The 13017-nt window shown below is 39.4% G+C and overlaps 1 long non-coding RNA gene across 1 annotated transcript; it reads left to right on the top strand.

Moving 5' to 3' along the window:
• The first annotated feature begins 6413 nt into the window (after nt 1-6413).
• On the top strand, nt 6414-8823 carry LOC120441201. The gene is made up of 3 exons (XR_005613878.1): nt 6414-6523; nt 8337-8394; nt 8530-8823. It is a non-coding gene; the product is annotated as an uncharacterized LOC120441201 (long non-coding RNA).
• Nucleotides 8824-13017: the final 4194 nt, after the last annotated feature.

Below are 13017 nucleotides of genomic sequence, written 5' to 3' on the forward strand. Positions count from 1 at the left end.
ATCAAGTTCAAATCCATTCTGATACTGACTGCCTACCAGTTAAAAATCCAAAAGTAAAACACACAGTTTACATGCTTAAGTTGTTGGAGGGCCACACAGGCCTCTCTGTAAGAGAGGGTCTGACAAAAGGTCAGATGATGCATGCTCAATTATCCAGATTCTGTTCGTCTGGACGTGGCGTTTTCAATGGGAGAAACGTTTCGAAAGTGAGTAACGAAACATTTCTCCCACGCTATGTACAGATGAACAGAATCAACCTTTTGGAAACAGCAGCTGTAGCACTTTCTTTTGAGTTTATTAAGGTTTTAATAATTGTAAAGATTTAATTTCACTAATTATAATTAGGGCTGGATCACGTGACCCTGAGCCATCCTTGAGTTATGCTGCTATAGATTCAGTCTGTTGGGGTACTTCCCTTAATGCATGTAGCATTTCACCACTCCCCTCTTTTTATTGCCCATGCGTTTATATTCTATACCGCAAGCCATTAAATTTAGTCTTCGCTCTACCATAGTTGGTGTTTTTGTCCGTGTCTCATTTGTAAGTCCTTTTTTATTGCTATGTCTTTTTCTTTTTTTCTTTTCTTTTTTTGTGTGTGTGGGGGGGCAAGTCAGACTGGCTCCCTCAGTATATTGCTGTTGGAGGTTCCGGTTAAAAGGCTGTTATAAAGTTAAGTTATGTTATGAAGTGTTCTAATTATTTTTGACACAGGATCTCATAAAGTCTCTTACAAAGTATAACGAAATAATCATGTATGCAACAATTGGAGCCAGCATTTCTGAAATGGCGACTTGATGAGAAGGACCAATCAGCAGTTGGCACATCAAGACCAGCCTAAAGCTGGGCATACATGGTGTGATTTTTGGCCCATTTTGGGACGATTCTTAATTGTGACCATTTTGGGGATGGACCTGAGTTTCGCCTTAATCGTGTGTCGTGCATCGTGTAGTATACATGGGGTAATGAGAAATGATTAACACCTCATGACCAGCTCCCGATCAGCAATCGTATGGTCACAAGAAAATCAAACCTATGAATTTCTAACCCCTGCGATTCAGTCGTATAGTTTGAGCAGAAGCTGAAAAATGCGACTGAAAAAATCACACAGTGTATGCCCAGCTTTAGTAGCTCAACCAATGAGGAGAGGGACCTCCAGAGACTCTCAGATACAAAAGAAGTTCAGACACAATAGACACATAAGACCAGAGCTATAACAAGCAGTGAATTGCAGAAAGAAGAAATACAGGAAGCAGATGGAAAAAGAATACATAAATATATGAACAAAATGACAGTTTTATTCTCAATTGTTTTCCTGTGAAACGTTTCTTCTTCTTTTTTTTAATTCAATTTGTGTTTGCAGTTGTTAATACTTTTTTATTGTTCACATTATTTTACTTAATATATTAGATGTGAATAATTGATAAAATATGACTGTAGGATGCCCAGTAACAGGGTGCCAAGCACTCCAGTATCCATGTGTGGGGCACTGAGTCATAGGCATTCTTGTTGTCAATCTTGGTTGGTCTGCCTGGTCTTAACCTTTACTTCATCTAAAGGTTAGTTGATATGATGCATGAGAACAGTCTCCATGTTGAGCCAGGTAATTGGCTGGTAGTAGGATGATTTAGTACACTAGGACTGTTCTGCCATGTGTTAACTAATCTGGAGTACACGCTGTTGCCTAAAGTATTCAGGTGCACAAAAACAAGTACCTAGTCATGTAGACTGTTTCTACAAACATTTATGATGGTGCTGTGATAGGATTCTACCTGAACAACAAGTCTAGTTGTGAGCAGTTTCCCTGCTACTAAGTATTACAAATTCAACTGTTAGTGGTATTATAACAAAGTGAAAGCAATTAGGAATGACAGCAATTGATTCATGAAGTGATAGGGCACAGATGCCGAGGCACATGGTGTACAGAGATTTTCAGCTTTCTGCAGAGTCAGTCACCACAGACCTCCAAACTTCATGTGGACTTCAGATTAGCCTATAAACAGTGCAAAGAGAGCTTCATGCTTGGAGCAGCTGCATCCAAGGATTAAATTAACAAGCAGAATGCAAATATATCATATTTTCTAGAGTTGGGTTCTGCACCTTAGTTCTAGTTAAAAGAACTCATAGTGCTTTAGCACACCAAGACATCATGACTGGGCACCAGTGCACAAAGCAAGGTCCATAAAGACAAGCAACTTTGGTGTGGAAGAACATGACTGGCCAGCACAGAGTCCTGACCTCCACCCAATAGAATACCTTTGGGATGACTGAGGAGGAGAGACTGTGAGCCAGGCTTTCTCATCCAAGTGTCTGACCTCACATATGTGCTTATGGAAGCATGGTCAAAAAAATATCCCATAAATACACTCCTAAATCTTTTGGAAAGGCTTCCCAGAAGGGTTAAAGCTGCTATAGCGGCAAAGGGTGGACTGAAATCATATTAAACCTTTAGGATTAAGAATCACATGTCACTCAAGTTCATATGTGTGCGAAGGCAGACGAGCAAATACTTTTGGCAAAATGATGTATCTCTGTTCACAGAGACCCTCTGGTCAGGTTCCACTGAGCTTTGATAGTCCACTTGATAATTCTAATATGAGGATAATACAAAGGGAGGATGCGGGTAGGTGGAAAATGGAGACACCAGGTAAATACGATGCAGTGTTGGTGGGCAAAGTGGATTTCTATCTCTCTATTTCACTGTAGTGCGAATATTGTTGTCAGTATATTTGGATGAGATTCACAGCAGGGTGATTTAAGATAGACCTGTCAGCATGGAGACATACTGACTGCAGACAAGAATGCAGCTACGCTCCACCAACCACAGTGCACACACACAACCACTTGCTGCATAACATTTCAGTGGCTTATGCAAATTGAACACTATCTCAAACACACACACTTGGATGCATGCAGCACAGCAGAGTGTCTCAGTAATGATTTCAGCGCCCAAGGCGAGGCAGTATAAAGAAGCCAGATGCCATGCAAATGCTATTGACAACACTTGAGTTGGGACTTTTTTTAAATAAACGCCATCTCACCTGTTATCAGCTAATGACAGTGGAGCTGATGGAATGGTGCCAGGTGACGGCAGCATGTACATGCAAAATGAAGACATCTTGAGATTAAATTTGTCTCCCTACCTCTGCCCTGTCAGTCCATCACAAATGCTGCAGAGCATAGTAATCTAAGAAGCTAATCGGAGTACATGCTGTGTCAGAAAGGAATGTGAGAAAGTATTTCTCTTCAAATCACCTTCCAGTTGAAGAGAACAGACAGAAAAAAGTGTTGAAGTGCCAGGAAAGAGAGGTGCCAAGAGATGCTACTTTGTGTTTAGAAAAACACATCTAAGCTTTGGCATTCCATACGTACCTGACAGATAAAATTTTCTTTGCTTATGTTGAGCTGAAATGCTAAGTGGGAGCACACTACAGGCATTTAAAATATATTAGCCACAGTATGTTTAGGACTTTAGGACGTGCATTTTTTTATTTATGTCAATATTTGCACTATCATGCACTGCTTGTGTAGAGTACCAACCACACTACAATTTTGTATGTACCATTTCCTCAGTACCAGTGATAGATGGACTGTTAGTTCAGTGTAAAGTAAAACAGTCTTGGTCAAACGTGAAATGTTAATGTCAAGTCAAATGTAAATGTATAAATAAAGGTAAAAAAAAAAAAGTCAAATTAAAAAGAGATATAATGTAAAACAGGTTAAACCAACTAGGGATGCTTAGATGATTTATGTTTAACTGTATTCTTGGGATACTGATATCAGCTAGCTAAGCACTATTTGCAGCTAGCATAGAACACCACGCTGTCAGAATCAGTGTTGCCAACTTAGCAACTTTGTCGCTATATTTAGTGAGCTTTCAGACCCCCTTAGTGACTTTTTTTCTAAAAAGCAACTAGTGACAAATCTGGCGACTTTTTCTGGTGTTATTAGAGACTTATTTATGACGACTGTTTGATGTGAAAGTATGGCAAGCCATACCCGCACTGACCGTAACGCAGTCAGTTCTTCTTTTACTGTTATGTTGTTTTGTGGATCACAAGGTTTAAAACTACTTATAAACGCACACAGACAAAGTAACTCCACTAGAGTGCCTATTTCGGGCCACTTTTGCCGGTCCAAGCCCGGATAAAGGAGCAGGGTTGGAATTGTGACATTTTAAAAAACAATAATTGCTAAAAGAAATTTAATTTGTAGTTCTAAATAAATTCTAAATGCATTTAGGACGTTTTTTACTCACTTTATGTCTCTTCCACAATGTTATTTTTCTCTCCTACAACTTTTTAGGTTGCAATTACATTAGAATGACCAATTATACAAATTAGGCGATGACATCATTTAGCGACTTCTAGCGACTTTTAGGACAGCCAATAGCGATTTTCCTTATTGAGGAGTTGGCAACACTGGTCAGAATGTGTGTTGGTGTAAACTCAGCTTGAGGTCCCAATGTCAAACGAACAATGTGGCATCACTGAGAGTTACAAACTCTCTAAATTCTTTCATCTTTAATAAAACAATCAGTGTGGCTGCTCTGTCAGGTGTAACAATTAAGTTTAACATCCAGGTATCCATGAAAACAGAATTTATGAAATTTGACAGCATTAGAAGTTAGCAGGATGTTAGCTCGCTAGTTTCCATCTAAAGATGGAATACCATGTTCTGAGTGAGGGATTTCTGAAAAAATTCAAACGTACAGCTCTGCTATCACTTCCAACATAAATGAAGACAGAAAACGAAACAGCAGTGACGTTTGTAGGGTTACTGAAGTTGGGCTAGCTTCCATATAATGGTGTGCTACGTGGTGGCTAGCTACACAGCTATGTTAGCATGATATAAATATACTAGAAAGCGAAAATTTCAGAAGAAATTTTATGTGTGCCTATGCCGCTGGTAATCAGTGTAGTTTGCCATTCATACAGCTACAGAGAGCAAAACTCAGCAGAGCAGCCATTCTCCACCATGAACTATGGTAAAAACAAACACCGCTCGCGCCTCACAGATGACAGCTTACAGTTTTGGGTAAAGATGAAGTGACTTTGTACAGCCCCGATTTGCAGACGCTGTGCACACAGGTTCATGAGCAGAAGTCCCATTGTACCACGGCAGACCCGACAATGTTTGCATGAACACGCTTTGAAGCATTATGTTATGGACCACTTTTCACACATGGTTGGTGTACCCACACAGCCGGCTGTAGCTTTTCAACTCACAGCCCGACACACACCCAAAAACAGCCGAGAGAGCACAGACTACGCCAGAGAGGCGTGATTGCAGATGCCGCTCAGGTGGGTCCACCTCCCCTGCAGCAGCACTGCAGACCACGCCCGCCACACACATCAATCACGTAAAATAAATATTTATGCACTTTTGCATTCACTTTTTGTTTTTGTTATTTTTACACAGTGTTCTGAATGATTAACAATGGTCTACAGCCAATCTTGTGTATTATTATACAAACTTTGGTTGTAAGATGCCCTACCTGGCCCCCTGGCAAAAGCTTTGCTAGATCCGCTCCTGCACAGTTACCAGCTGTCAGCTAAATAAAAAAAAGGAGCTTGGTGTTTATTTCTCTCAGAAACAGTTTATAACTTCCCTTCAACTCATTCATGTCACCTAAAAAAAAGCTAAACCTGTTTCTCCATCACCAGTTCAGCTCTGATGATTCAGTAAGGTCATCTCCTGGTTTCGACCAGCCGCTTCTACAGCTGTGGCTCCAGCAAACATCAGCTGATACTAGAAATTAAAATCAAATGAATTCTAACAACAGCTGATCAAGCTTAAACGTGCTGCTGTTGTTTAGCGCGATAAACAAACAAGAGCGAAAAGCCGATCATTGATCAGTTTCATGATTGAAGTTGCAACAGGCAGAGAATGACAGGGAGGCTTCAGTAACGACAGAATAAATCGTAATATTTTCTCTGAATGTGGCACGATTCCGTTTGTACGGCAACTCTACGAACTAACCATTATGAATAAAATAAAGTCCAACGTCAGTAACTTAGCGCGCACACAGCTGTATATAAACTCCCGTCGTGCTAGCTAGCACGCAGTACGAGTTATTGTAAGTGATTGAAAAAGTCAGCACAACGAACATAAACTACACCTAAACTCGGTTTATATCTGATAAATCCGATGAATAGTAATATGTGTGCCTCTTGGCATAGGCACACATAATTAGCACAGTGAAGATGGAGGATGAACATTAACTTTTTTCCACTCGATAAAAGTTAACGTGAGGGTTCCTGATGGTTAGAGACAAATGCAATCGCATGGCAGGATGCTGTAAACAGACCAAACTTCAGTCAGGAGAACAACTGAGATAATCCATCCACAATACGAGGTTAGTCACTAATATACTGCTGCTTGGGCTGGGCTTTAGTTACATCGTAAAAACTGAACTTTATAATGAATACCACCTGGAAGCCTGGTTCATACCTCCTCACTTAAAGACCGGATTACAGCATCGTGCGCATTTTTGTTTTTGATTCAAGCACATATATTGCTTGAGGTTGGTAATTTTTTTTTCGTTTGCTATTTTATTTTAGTTTGTGTAATATTAATTACTGATGTTTGTATGTTTCGTTTATGATGAGTAACCATTACGAAGAAGAAATAAGAAACAGAAGGGACCAATTTCCAATAATATTTTTACATAAATGTTTATTTTCAGTTAGAGATGGACCGATCCGATATTACGTATCGGTATCGGTCCGATACTGACGTAAATTACTGGATCGGATATCGGTGAGAAATTAAAAATGTAATCCGATACATTAAATATAAAAAAAAAACACCTCACAAAACTTGCGACATGGCATAACTCGGCTCATAACCGTAGCACGTCGGAGCAGTGTGCATCACCTGATAGAGCGGCTGTGTGTATTTGTAGCCTCGCTACCAAACCAGCATTTCATCTCCGAGGAAGTTATCCCAGAGAGAAGTAAAGCAAGTGTGTAAGTTCATCTCTGAATGTTTGTAAAGCGTTCCCATGTTAAGCTTAACAACCGATATATGGAGCGACTGCCTCTCGCTCTCTCTCTCCCTCACCTTCCTGCTGCTACTTCAATCGTGAAACTGCTTAATGATCAGCTGATCGCGAGTCCCTCTCTCTTCTTTGTTTTTGGCCCACTTTGCACCAGAAAGAGGAAACCAGCGGCTGAACAACAGCAGCACCTTTAACCTTGATAAGCTGTTGTTAGAATTTATTTAATATTACTTTTACACCAGGATCCTTTTCTCACGTAGCTGACGGCTGGTAACTGTGCAGGGGCGGATCTAGCAAAGTGCAGTCAGGGGGCGATAGGGCATGAACAGGGAAAAGGGGCACAAAGACATACTTTTCTTTCTTATTCTCATTTAAAATGTCTAGCTTTTAATAAATAATTATCTGAATCTTACACCCAAAGTTTTAATCTGATGTAAAATGTATAGAAGTCCATTACTGTATATAGTAACTGTTAAGTCTAATATACCCTAGTAAGCTATAGTACTTTTTCCTTTGGGAAGATACCATCTGTGCAGTCTGCAATTCTGTTGAAGAAAGATGTTGAATCTATTTAATTATTCTTGAAAAATAATTTAATTCTGTGCATTTTTTTCACCCTGCATCAAATTAAAGTTGATTACATCGATTAAGCATCATGAGGTGGAGGGTGGGGGTGGTTCCCTATTTTTTTTTTTGCTGGGAGTTTGCAACCCTATTAGTTAGGTTGCTTAATATTTCTGCTAAGTACTCTTTAAAATACCAGAATAGGGAGGATGGAGTAGGTTTAAGTTTATTAGATTGATCAGTGTTGCTGAACTATAAAATATTTTGGGTGCAGTGTATTTTTTACATACAGGTATAACAGAATAGCTTTAGTGTTGGTGTTTATTTAAACTTGAGTATGAACTTATACAAAATGCAGCAAGATATTAAAAAAACAGTTTTATTGATTAAAAAACGCACTATATCGGATTCATATCGGTATCGGCAGATATCCAAATTTATGATATCGGTATCGGTATCGGACATAAAAAAGTGGTATCGTGCCATCTCTATTTTCAGTACATTTAAGCTTAATGATCTAAGTTTATGCTTATTGATTTGTAGGCCAAAGGTTAAAGTGCATTACGCACTAAATAGTGATGTTTACTTACCTGTAAGTGAAAGGAAAGAACGGAAACTGTCTTGAGATGTTGGTTTAAAACTAACAGAGGATATGCAATATTGTTCTTTTTGTTTCTTTTGTATATATGTAAATATTTCTAAATCATTCACAATGAAGCTGCTGAAGGAGAAGCATCGTGTCTGAGTGGCTATTTATTTATTCCCTTTCCAGGATGTAACATACCTTGTACCCATGTCATCATGCAGTCCAAGAGGCTTAAGACTAAAAAGTAAGACTAAAAAGTTATAAGTTACTGTATAAGTTACAATTGATTTCCATTTGCCTCTAGTCTAAAACACTTTAGCTGAAATTGAATCTTCCTTTCCTTAATCATCTTTTTTTCCCTTTCATCTGCTTCCTTTAGGGGTCACTACAGTGGATCATTGGCCTCCATCTCACCCTATGCCTAGCATTCTCCTCTGACTCACCAGCCCCTTGTATGTCTTCCTTCACAACATCCATGAACCTCCTCTGTGGTCTTCCTCTTTTTCTCCTGCTTGTCAGTTCTACATTCAGAATCTGTTGTCCAGTATATCCACTTTCCCTCCTCTGCATATGTTCAGAACATTTCAACTGTTTCTCTCTAACTTTGTCTCCAAACTGCTCATATCCGTCTGATATACTTTGTTTGTCCATCCTTGTCACTCCCAATAAAAATCGCAACATGAGGAACTCTGCCAATTCCAACTCCGCCTCTTGTCTTTTCATCAGTACGATCATGTCCAAACCACACAGTATAGCAGTGGCACCCTGTTGGTCATCAGCACTGGTGTGGTTCATTCTTGAATGTTTGATTTGGCAGAGATTTTACATCAGACGCCTCTCCTGACGCAACCCTTCCTTGTGGGTTTTTAGCTGAAATGCAATCAGTTTTTTTAATCATTACTTCAAAAGATTTCACATTGTCATTACTACCAGTCCCTATAAAGTGAGCATTTGGGCCACCTTGCAGTTATCAGGAGTAGGTCCATTTGTCTAGTTACTTCAGTACTTTCTGCTTGTAGCAAAGTATCACTGATGTGATACTCCAAGCAGAATACACTTTGGGCAAACTTTCTGTTTTTTGATTGAATCTTTATTTTGAACATGTTAAAAAAGTACAACAACATAGAATTCAAAGAGACAAATAAACAAAGCAAAACAAAAGGAAAACGAGCAACCACAACTACAAATAACTTTCATGTTCAAAAAGGAGCAGGAAGAAGCATAAGCTTATTTAATCCCACCCCTTTTCCACTATGTAGTAATGAATAGACTACAGAAATACCTCCTTGCAATTACATTATATGTTATGTGTATTTTTTTAATTTATTTATTAATTTATTATATATATATATATATATATATATATATATATATATATATATATATATATATATATATACATACATACATATATATATATGTTTCTATCTATCCATACCTACGTATATACACACATATACACATTTTCAATAACCCCAGTAACACCTCAAAGGATACACAACCTACAGATATATATACCCATACCAACATACCGTGCACCCCACACACATGAAAATATTGGACAAGAACACCCTATCAACTCTCTACCTCCTCCCTGTACCCTGTAAAACCATATCCTTAAACCGCTTTTTAAACTGCACCATGCTCGGACATTGCTTTATATCTTCACTTAGTCTGTTCCACAGCTTCACTCCACACACAGAGATGCAAAAACTTTTTAATGTTGTGCGGATACAAGGATGTTTTAAAATTAATTCCCCCCTCAAATTGTATCCCCGATCCCTTTTAGAAAACAGTTTTAGAATATTGTCAGGAAGCAGGTTATTTATTGCTTTATACATAATTTGTGCAGTGAGAAAATGAACCAGATCTGTGAATTTTAGAATTTTTGATTTTAAGAATAGTGGATTTGTATGATCTCTGTAACCAGTTTTATGGATTATCCTTATGGCCCTTTTTTGTAATATAAAGATTGATGATAGCGAACATTAAATGTGCTATATAAATAAATTGGATTTGTATTTGATTTCACTTTACTTCTCATGACTGTGTGTTTTCATTGGGGGAAGACCTACCGGCTTCCACAGAAGAATGGAAAGAAGGCATGGAATATTACAAAAATAAGATCTGCTCAGGACCATCTGGCGCTATTTATAAAGTGTCACCTTCTGCGGACACTCCGAAGAACAAGAAAAAAACCTTGGCTTTGGCTGAGGCTCCTTTGTCCCTAAAGAAATGAACTCAGTTCTGGACCAGCTTCCAGAGATCTCCCTGGTGGCAAGTTGAAGGACTTATCCAAGTGTATTCCACCAGTTGATCCAGGTTGCACTGGAGCAAGTACCACCAGAAGCAGTTAATCTGATTATGTTGCTTAATGATTTACTAAAGATAAGGTTCACTATAGTTAACTTTACCACCAGGGTGAACAATATTTGCGACTCTGTTTGTGTTTGTGGCTGCTATGAACCACCTGTTCCAGGCAGGATGAGCACTGTGAGGGCCAAAAACAGAGGACAGGATAAGACCCCTGCAGACCCTTTAGGGATTATAATTACTTCATCAGTCCAGGGAACACAGTGGATCCTAAGCTTGATGGAAAAGATAGTCACCTGGGCACAGACGCATTTCAAACAAAGGAAAGTCAAGAAACGTGATGATACTGAAAGGAAAGGAAGAGTAAATTCAATTCAGTTCAATTAAAAATTATTTATACAGTGTCAAATCACAACAGTTGCCTCAAGGTGCTTTATGCTGTAAAGTGAAAAGCCTACAATAATACAAAGAACACCGATAAAAACCCCAACAATCATACGACCCCCTATGAGCAAGCGCTTTGGTGACGGTGAACGGTTGGGGTGAGGGGAGGAAGACAGGACAAAAGACACGCTGTGGAAGACAGCCAGAGAAAAATAATCATAATAAATAATGATTAAAGGCAGAGAGGCGTATAGACACAGTGAGTGAGAAAGGCTACTAAATAAGAAATACTCAATGCATCATAGGAAGCCCCCAACAGCCTAGACCTATTGCATCTTAACTAAAAGAGGATTCAGGGTAACTTGATCCAGCCCTAACTATATGGTTAAGCGGAAAGGAAACTTTCAAGCCTAATCTTAAAAGTAAAGAGGCTGTCTGTCTCCCGAATCCAAATTAGAAGCTGGTTTCACAGAAGAGGAGCCTGTCAGTACTCTTCCTGCATCATTTTGGATTAACTGAAGGCTTCTCCGGGAGTTTTTAGGACATCTTGATAATAATGAATTACAGTAGTCCAGCCTAGAAGTGATAACTAACTAGTTTTTCAGCTTCACTCTGAGTCAGAACGTTTCTAATTTTACAGATATTGCACAAATAGTAGTCCTTCGTATTTTTTTAATATGTGCCCTGAAGAACATATTCTGGTCAAAAATGACTGGAGGCCAAGGTAATGTCATAAGCATCTGGTTAGATACAATATTTCTAAGATTTTCAGAGCCGATCCAAATTAAGAAGCAGAAAGTTAGAGGTCATCCAGGTCTTTATGTCTTTAAGAAATAAAGTTTAACTAATTGGTGTGTGTTATCTGGCTTCATGGAAAGATAAGTCCCGCTTACCAATACCATCTGATGTAGAGAAATTCAAAGCCACCAAGGCAAGCTCTGTAAGTATGTTGCAATTGTCTGAGGATGAAAGTCGGAAGGGTCTTGAGTGTAGGTAGTAATTTTGTGTATGTGTGAGGGTGAGCAGAAGGGAGGTGTGAATGGTTGTCTTTCTAATCTGCAGTAGAAGGTGTTAAGGTCATCAACCAGTCAGGGATTCTTCTCAGTGTGGGGTGAATGGACTCCCGTAGCTGGTGAAATGCTGCAGGGCTCCAAACTAAAGCAGGGTTGTGTTGGCTAAGAAGCTGTTTTTTTAGTTTCTCGTTACAGCTCCTCTTAGCTACCCTGATCTCATTGCTCAGCTTGTTTCTGGCCTACTTGTACAGCAGCAGGGCCTGGTCCCTGCTGCTGTAGCCCTCCTCCTTGGACTGGCACAGCTTCCTCAGAGTGAACCATGGTATGTTATTATTATATGTGCAAAAACTCTTAGTCTGCGCGCACAGGTCCTCACAAAAACCCATGTATAACCTCACTGTGTCAGTGAGTTTATTTAGGTCAGTGCGTGCAGCTTCAAAAATACTCCAGTCTGTGCAGTTGAAGCAGGCTTGTAATTTCTCCTTTGATTCATCCACTTCATTACAGTTTTAATGTCAGGCTTAAAACCTTTTCATTTTTTCTGTTCTGCCTGTGATCAGAGAGTCCAAGAGCTGCACAAGGAACAGCATGATAAGCATCCTTTAAAGCAACGTAACAGTGGTATCTTAGCATCCTTGGTGGGATGTGCTGGCTGTATTTTGGAAGTTCGTGGGTGAGGTTTCCTCTGTTAAAATCCCCTAGAATAATAATAAGGTAGTCTGTGTGTTCTTTTCCTCCATGTCTGCAGTGTTGGGGAGTAACGGAATACATGTACCGCCGTTACGTATTCAGAATACAAAATATGAGTAACTGTATTCCGTTACAGTTACCGTTTAAAAAGGTGGTATTCAGAATACAGTTACTTTGTTGAAATAAATGGAATACACGGCGGTACTTCCCTGTTTCATATTGTCGCGGGTCAGGACTGTTTGGGTTTGTTTGACAGCTACGTTCTGTTGTTCCAGGCGGCAGCATTACGGTTGCCATGGTTACAGGGTGACGCGCTCTCTCTCTGCGTGTTTCCTGGGTGAGAGAGCGCTTTTTTGTTGTTGTTGTTGTTGTTGTTGTGCTAAGCTAAAAGGCAGAATGCTACAGGCATGGCCCTAAAGAATGTAGCCTGATGGGCAGTGTAGTCCGTGCTGCAGGGAGAATGGACT

Source organism: Oreochromis aureus, linkage group 1, assembly GCF_013358895.1.
Source record: "Oreochromis aureus strain Israel breed Guangdong linkage group 1, ZZ_aureus, whole genome shotgun sequence".
Lineage (NCBI taxonomy): Eukaryota > Metazoa > Chordata > Actinopteri > Cichliformes > Cichlidae > Oreochromis > Oreochromis aureus.